The 6,681-nt window shown below is 58.4% G+C and overlaps 1 long non-coding RNA gene across 1 annotated transcript; it reads right to left on the bottom strand.

Moving 5' to 3' along the window:
- Nucleotides 1–1,930: 1,930 nt before the first annotated feature.
- LOC135174627 (uncharacterized) lies at nt 1,931–3,643 on the bottom strand. Its single transcript, XR_010302035.1, has 3 exons — nt 3,591–3,643; nt 2,318–2,486; nt 1,931–2,207 (listed from the first exon to the last, which is right to left on the bottom strand). It is a non-coding gene; the product is annotated as an uncharacterized LOC135174627 (long non-coding RNA).
- Between the last annotated feature and the right edge of the window lie 3,038 nt (nt 3,644–6,681).

Here is a 6,681-nt window from a genome sequence, read left to right as displayed (position 1 = left end):
CTCTGCTCTGAGCACAGGCTGAGAGAGTTGGGGCTGTGCAGGCTGGAGAGGAGAAGGCTTGGAGGAGAGCTTGGAGTGGCCTTGCAGGATGTGCAGGGGGCTGCAGGAGGGCTGGGGAGGGACTATTGAGAAGGTCTGGGAATGGCAGGAGGAGGAGGAGGAATGGGTTTGAAGTGGCAGAGGGGAAACTGGAACTGGATGTTAGGTAGAAATTGTTTGCAGGGAGGGTGGTGAGAGACTGGCACAGGTTTCCCAGGGAGGTTGTGGAGCTCAGAAGCACAGGATGGGGTCTTAGATCTTTGATCACATTGGATCAAAAGAACCTCCCTGGAGGTGTTCAGATCCAGTCTGGATGAGGCCTTGAGCGACCTGTTCTAGTGGGAGGTGTCCCTGCCTATGGCAGGGGTTGGAGCTGGCTGAGCTGTGAGCTCCCTTCCAACCCAAACCCTTCTGTGACTCTAGGAATTCCTTCCTGGGTTCCTTCCATCGCAGCAGCAGGCAGCAGAACTGTGCTGTGCAAATCTGTCTCTCTCTGGCTGGCTGTGGGATGCATGCCCAGAGCAATCAGTGGCCAAACACTCTGAAGACAGCTGGCAGGTGTCCAGTTTTGTACCCCTCTGTTCAAGTGGGACAGGGATCTACTGGAGAGTCTAAAGGGGATGACAGTGACTTGGGCATCTCTGCTGTGAGGAGAGGCTGAGAGCCCTGCGGCTGCTTTGTCTGGAGAGGAGAAGGCTGAGCAGGGACCTGGTCTATGTCTGTAAATATCTGAGGGGTGGGGGGCAAAGGAAGGTGCCCTCTTTATGGTGGTGCCCTGTGCCAGGACAAGGAACAATGGGTACAGGCTGCAACCCAGGAGGTTCCACCCCAATATGAGGAGAAACTTCTTTGGTGTAAGTGCTACAGAGCCCTGGAGCAGGCTGCCCAGAGAGGCTGTGGAGTCTCCTGCTCTGGAGACTTTCAATCCCCACCTGGATGTGTTCCTGTGTGGCCTGCCCTGGGTGCCCCTGCTCTGGCTGGGGGTTGGACTGGATGAGCTCTGGAGGTGCCTGCCAACCCCTGACACCCTGTGAGTCTGTGACTTTGTGTTTGTGGTAGGCTTCTCCTTAGAGCAGCCTTAGAGCACCTGGAGGCAGCTCCAGGAGAGCTGGGGAGGGACTTGTGACAAGGGCTGGGAGTGCCAGGAAGAGGAACAATGGCTTAGAGCTGAGAGAAGGGAGACTGAGGGTGGAGATGAGGAAGAAACTGTTGAGAGTGAGGGTGGGGAGAGACTGGCACAGGCTGCCAGGGAGGCTGGGGATGTGCCCAACCTGGAGGTGTTCAAGGCCAGGCTGGGTGAGGCCTTGAGCAAGCTGCACTGGTGGGAGGTGTCCATGCCCATGGCAGGGAGGTGGAACTGGAGGAGCTTTGAGGTCCCTTCCAACCCAACCCAGTCTATGGATGGATGAAGTTGAGAGAAAATGAGTGGCTAATGTGAGCTTTGGAGACAGGCTCCAGTGCAGGCTCTGGGAGCACAGAAGGGCAGGGGAGTGCTGTGTGTGCAGCAGCAGCAGCAGACAGCCCAGCCTGAGAAGTGAGTGCTGGGCATGGATGGGACAGGAGCTGCCCGAGAGCAGCGGTGGCAGCTGTGCAGAGGAGCTGAAGAACTGCACTGAACCTGGGAAGGACTGGGAAATGTGAGAGGAAATGCAGGGCAGGGAGCAGGCAAACAGCTGGGGAGGTGAGCAAGCTGCTTGCTCCCAGCTGGGCCACGTTAGATGGGCACTGGATGAAAGACTAAGCACCTGAGCTTGCCTTGTTCTGCTCTCTGGGTGTGCTGCTGCTTGCTCAGCCAGCAGGAGCCAGCTGCTCAGCTCTGCTGCTCTGCACATCCCAGCACCTCCAGCCCTTCTGGATCAGAGCCTTCTTTGCTTCTTCTTGGTCACGACCCTCAAACAGAACAGGATTGGTTTATTTGTCTCTGCTTAGGGGGAATCCCTTCCTGCTCAGAAGTGTCAGGTGGTGAAGCTCGCTGAGAAGTGCTTCCCTCCTCTCCTCCATGAATGCAGTTTTGCCAGCTGGAGCTAGTGACAGGGTCTGAAGCTGGAGGCATCTTCCACTCGCTGTCAGCCTGAGCAGCTCCTCCTCCCCGAGGCTAATCCTGGCTCTTCTACTGCAGCTGCACTGAGTCCTTCCCAGGACGAAGCCACTGCCAGCCTGGTTCAGTGCTGGGGACAGAGCAACGGATCAGTGCCAACAGCAGCTGGTCCATTCCTGCTCTTTGGTGGCCACATGGAGTGCTGCCACCCCCAGCACTTCTCTCCAGGGCGTTCCTTACCTCTGCCTGCCTCTGGGGAAGAGAGAGGAACCTGTCCCCAGCACGGTGCTGAGAGCTGCATTGATCCCAGGCTGCTCACTCACAGCCATGCCACCGACTGCTTTGTCCTCCCCACGGTTATCACAGTGCTCTGACAGCTGCCTCCTCTCTCCCTCAGGGGCACCTGCCTCTGAAGAAGCCAAACAGAGGAGGGTATGAAGATACCCAGCTCAGTGCAGACACCACAGGAACAGTGGAAGGTAAAAGTGATACACAAAATGTGTAAGGAAGCAAGAGAGGAGAGAGGAATCTGCAGTGGCTCTTGGGGATGGGGAGATCCTGCATGGCAGTGACAGCAGGCTGAGGGAGAGGGACCTGGGGCTGCTGCTTGGCACTCACTGCACATGAGGCAGCAGTGCCCAGCTGGCCAAGCAGGCCCCTGGCATGGTGGCTTGGGCCAGAAGGAGGGTGGGCAGCAGGGCCAGGAGGTGCCCATCCCCTGTGCTCAGCACTGGGCAGGCCACAGCTCGAGTGCTGTGCTCAGCTCTGGCCCTCACTGCAGGAAGGACACTGAGGGGCTGCAGCCTGTGCAGAGCAGGGCAGCGAGGCTGGAGCAGGGCCTGGGGCAGCTGGGGCTGAGGAGGGGCTGAGGGGGCTGGGGGAGTGCAGGTGGAGCAGAGGAGGCTGAGGGAGACCTCCTTGCTCTCTGCAGCTGCCTGCAGGGAGGTTGGGGCGAGGAGGGGGCAGCCTCTGCTGCTTGGTGCCAAGGGACAGGAGCAGAGGGAATGGTTCCAGGCTGCCCCAGGGGAGGCTCAGGCTGGATGCCAGGAAATGTTTCTGCCCTGGGAGGGTTCTCAGACACTGGAATGGGCTGCCCAGGGCAGTGCTGCAGTCCCCACCCCTGGGGGTGTTGAGCACTGTGTGGGCCTGGGGCTTAGGGCCATGGTTTAGTGGTGACCCTGCAGTGCTGGGTGGGACTGGGAGAGCTTGGGGCTCTCTGCCAGCCAGCTCTGTGCTGGGCTGCTCTAAAGCCCTGGCTCTCAGCACTGTGCAGGTGACAGGTCCCTCTCCAAGCTGCAGCTTCCCAAGCACACATGCCCAGGTCTGGAGCTCCCCATGGGGTTGCTGTCACCCAGGGGCAGGACCTGGCCCTTGGCCTTGCTGAGCCTCACCCAGTGAGCCTTGGCCCCTGGCTCTGCCCTGTCCAGACTCCACTGCACAGCTTCCCTAGCCCCTAGCAGATGGGCACAGCCACCCAGCTCGGTGCCACCTGCAGACTCACTGTGTGACCTACCTGGTGAGCTAAGGCAGGAGCTGTCCTTGCTGGTGCTCTTCTGCTGTGATGTCTGCAAGGGTGAACCCTGCAGGGCCCCTCCCAGGTCAGCCCCATAGCTCTGTCAGCTGTGCTCAGCTGGGCTGCACAGGTGCCTGATGGAGATCTTCTCATCTGGGCACAGTGGCAAAGAGTTTCTGGCATCTGTTTCCCTTGTGACTGCTGATCTGCAGCTCAAAGCCAAGTCAAGAGGCCTCAGGTGCTTTTAAGGCAGAAGTGAAGGGAGAAGAAAGGATTCTGCTTGCAAACTCCTGGCCTCTGCATTTGGAACCACACAGAACCTATCCAGAGTGAGAGTCTTGCCCAGAGATGTGTTGAAGCTTCTCTGCTAACTGTGAAGGACTTAAGCATGTGTTGGTGTTCGATTCATGGGTGAAAAGGAGACAGAGATTGACTTTGTCTTCCCTCTCTTAAAGGGACACATACTGGAACAGCTCTTAGGAGCCCCTGCAGAACTGCAAAGGCCAAAGCACAGGCTGTGTGACAAGGACCTCAGTGCCTGTCTGAGGAGAAAAACAGAGAGCCTGGAGCCAGTGCTTAGTGACCTTCCAGATTCTGACCCCAAGACCCAGCCCTTGCCAGCCTGGCTTCAGCCCTGCTCTCTGAGTCCTCCTCCAGGGGTGGCTGCAGCAGCCAGGCACAGCAGCGCCCAGGAGGAGGCTCTGCAACAGAGGCACCCAGCAGAGAGCAGAGCCACACGGCCCGGGGCGAGGAGGGGAGGAAGAAATGAAGCACGTTGGGGTTAGGGTTAGCTGCTGTAATCGGGGGTCAGTGCTGCTCCCTGGGGTCAGAAATGTTCCCTGGGGTCAGTGCTGCTCCCTGGGGTCAGTGCTGCTCCCTGAGGTCAGTGCTGTTCTTTGGGGTCAGTGCTGTTCCCTGGGGTTAGAAATGTTCCCTGGGGTCAGTGCTGCTCCCTGGGGTCAGTACTGTTCTCTGGGGTCAGTGCTGTTCCCTGGGGTCAGTGCTGCTGCCTGGGGTCAGTACTGTTCTCTGGGGTCAGTGCTGTTCCCTGGGGTCAGTGCTGTTCCCTGGGGTCAGTGCTGCTCTCTGGGGTCAGTGCTGCTCCCTGGGGTCAGTGCTGCTCCCTGGGGTCAGTGCTGCTCCCTGGGGTCAGTGCTGCTCTCTGGGGTCAGACCTGTTCCCTGGGGTCAGTGCTGCTCCCTGGGGTCAGTGCTGCTCCCTGGGGTCAGTGCTGCTCCCTGGGGTCAGTGCTGCTCCCTGGGGTCAGTGCTGTTCCCTGGGGTCAGTGCTGCTCCCTGGGGTCAGTGCTGCTCTCTGGGGTCAGAGCTGTTCCCTGGGGTTAGTGCTGTTCCCTGGGGTCAGTGCTGTTGTCAAAACATAGGCTGAAGGTTGAAACTGGATGTCCTCCTCTCTGGAGCTCCCATTCCAGAAGGTGGAGTTCTAAAAGGGAAGGAGTCTTAACCAATGTTCTCTTCCCATGGGACCAGGACAAACATCACCGTGTTGGGCTGTGGGCCTGCTAAGCAGGGAGCTGCAGGTCTGCAGGGGGTGTGGATGCAACAAGCAGGGATTGTATCCTCACCTGGCAGGCAGACTGAGAAGAGATTTCTCTTGTGCCTGGAGAGCTGCTGGGATAGGATGGATTGGGTCTGCCTCAGCCAGGCAGAGGATGGGGATTCATCGAATGTGATTAGGGGCTGGAGGGCACCTCCAGGGGTCACAGAGCCCAAGCTCCCTGCCAAAGCAGGACCACCCAGGGCAGGTCACACAGGAACACATCCAGATGAGTCTTGAAACCTCCACTCTGGCAGAAGTGTCTCCTCATGTTGAGGCAGAACCTCTTGTGTTCTAGCTCTTCCCCACTGCTCCCTGTCCTATCTCTGGGCACCACCAAAGGGCCTGGCACCTTCCTCTTGGCACCCCTGCAGAGTCATCAACCTGTTCTAGCTATCTGCTTTACAGCTGAGGTGAATGCCCTGCAATGGTGGAGTGTGGAACCTCTCAGAGCAGAAAGGAGCTGCAAGGGGCTGGCTCAGACCTGGCTGGCTGTGTTTGCCAGGCTGATGCCATTCTCAGCAGCCCAGAGCCCCTGGACTTGCAGACAAAATCCAGCTTCCAGGGACACCATATCCTGGGGTGCATCAGGAGGAGTGCAGCCAGCAGATGAGAGGGGAATCACAGAACCATTTCAGTTGGAAAGCATCCTCAAGTTCAGCTGTTGACCTGAGACCACCATGGCCACTAAAGCATGTCCCAGAGTACCATGGCCACCTGTCTCCTGAAACACCTCCAGGGATGGGCTCTCCACCACCTCCCTGGGCAGCCTGTACCAGTCCTTGACCACTCTGGCAGCAGAGAATTTTTTCCTAATCTCCAACCTAGGCCTCCCCTGGCACAGTTTCAGGTCATTTCCTCTCCTTCTACCACCTGAGACTAGACAGCAGAGCCCAACCCCCATCTGGCTCCAGCCTCCTGGCAGGGAGCTCTAGAGAGCAATGAACTCTGCCCTCAGCCTCCTCTTCTCCAGACCAAACACCCCCAGCTCCCTCAGCTGCCCCTCCCCAGCCCTGTTCTCCAGACCCTTCCCCAGCTTCCTTGCCCTTCTCTGGACCTGCTCCAGCTCCTCAATGTCCTTCCTGGAGTGAGGGCCCCAAAACTGAACCCAGTATCTGAGATGTGTCCTCACCAGTGCCCAGTACCAGGGCATGATCAGTACCCTGGTCCTGCTGGTCACACTATTCCTGCTCCAAGCAAGGATGTTGGTGCCCTTCTTGGCCAGCTGGGCACACACTGGCTCCCCTTCAGCTGCCTGTCAGTCAACACCCCCAGGTCCTTTTTGCCGAGCAACTTTCCAGCCTCTCTGCCCCCAGCCTGGGGTTTGCTTTGGGCCATTGTGGCCCAAGTGCAGCACCCAGCAGTCAGGGTAGCTAAACCTCACAGAACTGACCTTGGCACATTGCTCCAGCCTGGCCAGGTGCAGAGCCCTTCTACCTTCAACACTTTGGTGTCACCTGCAAACTTACTGAGGGTGCTCAACCCCCACATCCACAACCAACCACTGATGAAGGTGTTGAAGAGAACTGGCCCCAGC

The sequence above is a fragment of the Pogoniulus pusillus genome, unplaced genomic scaffold, assembly GCF_015220805.1.
Source record: "Pogoniulus pusillus isolate bPogPus1 unplaced genomic scaffold, bPogPus1.pri scaffold_95_arrow_ctg1, whole genome shotgun sequence".
In the NCBI taxonomy this organism is placed as follows: Eukaryota; Metazoa; Chordata; class Aves; order Piciformes; family Lybiidae; genus Pogoniulus; species Pogoniulus pusillus.
The sequence above is the reverse complement of the archived record's forward strand: the minus strand, read 5'-3'. Positions and strand labels throughout refer to the sequence as shown.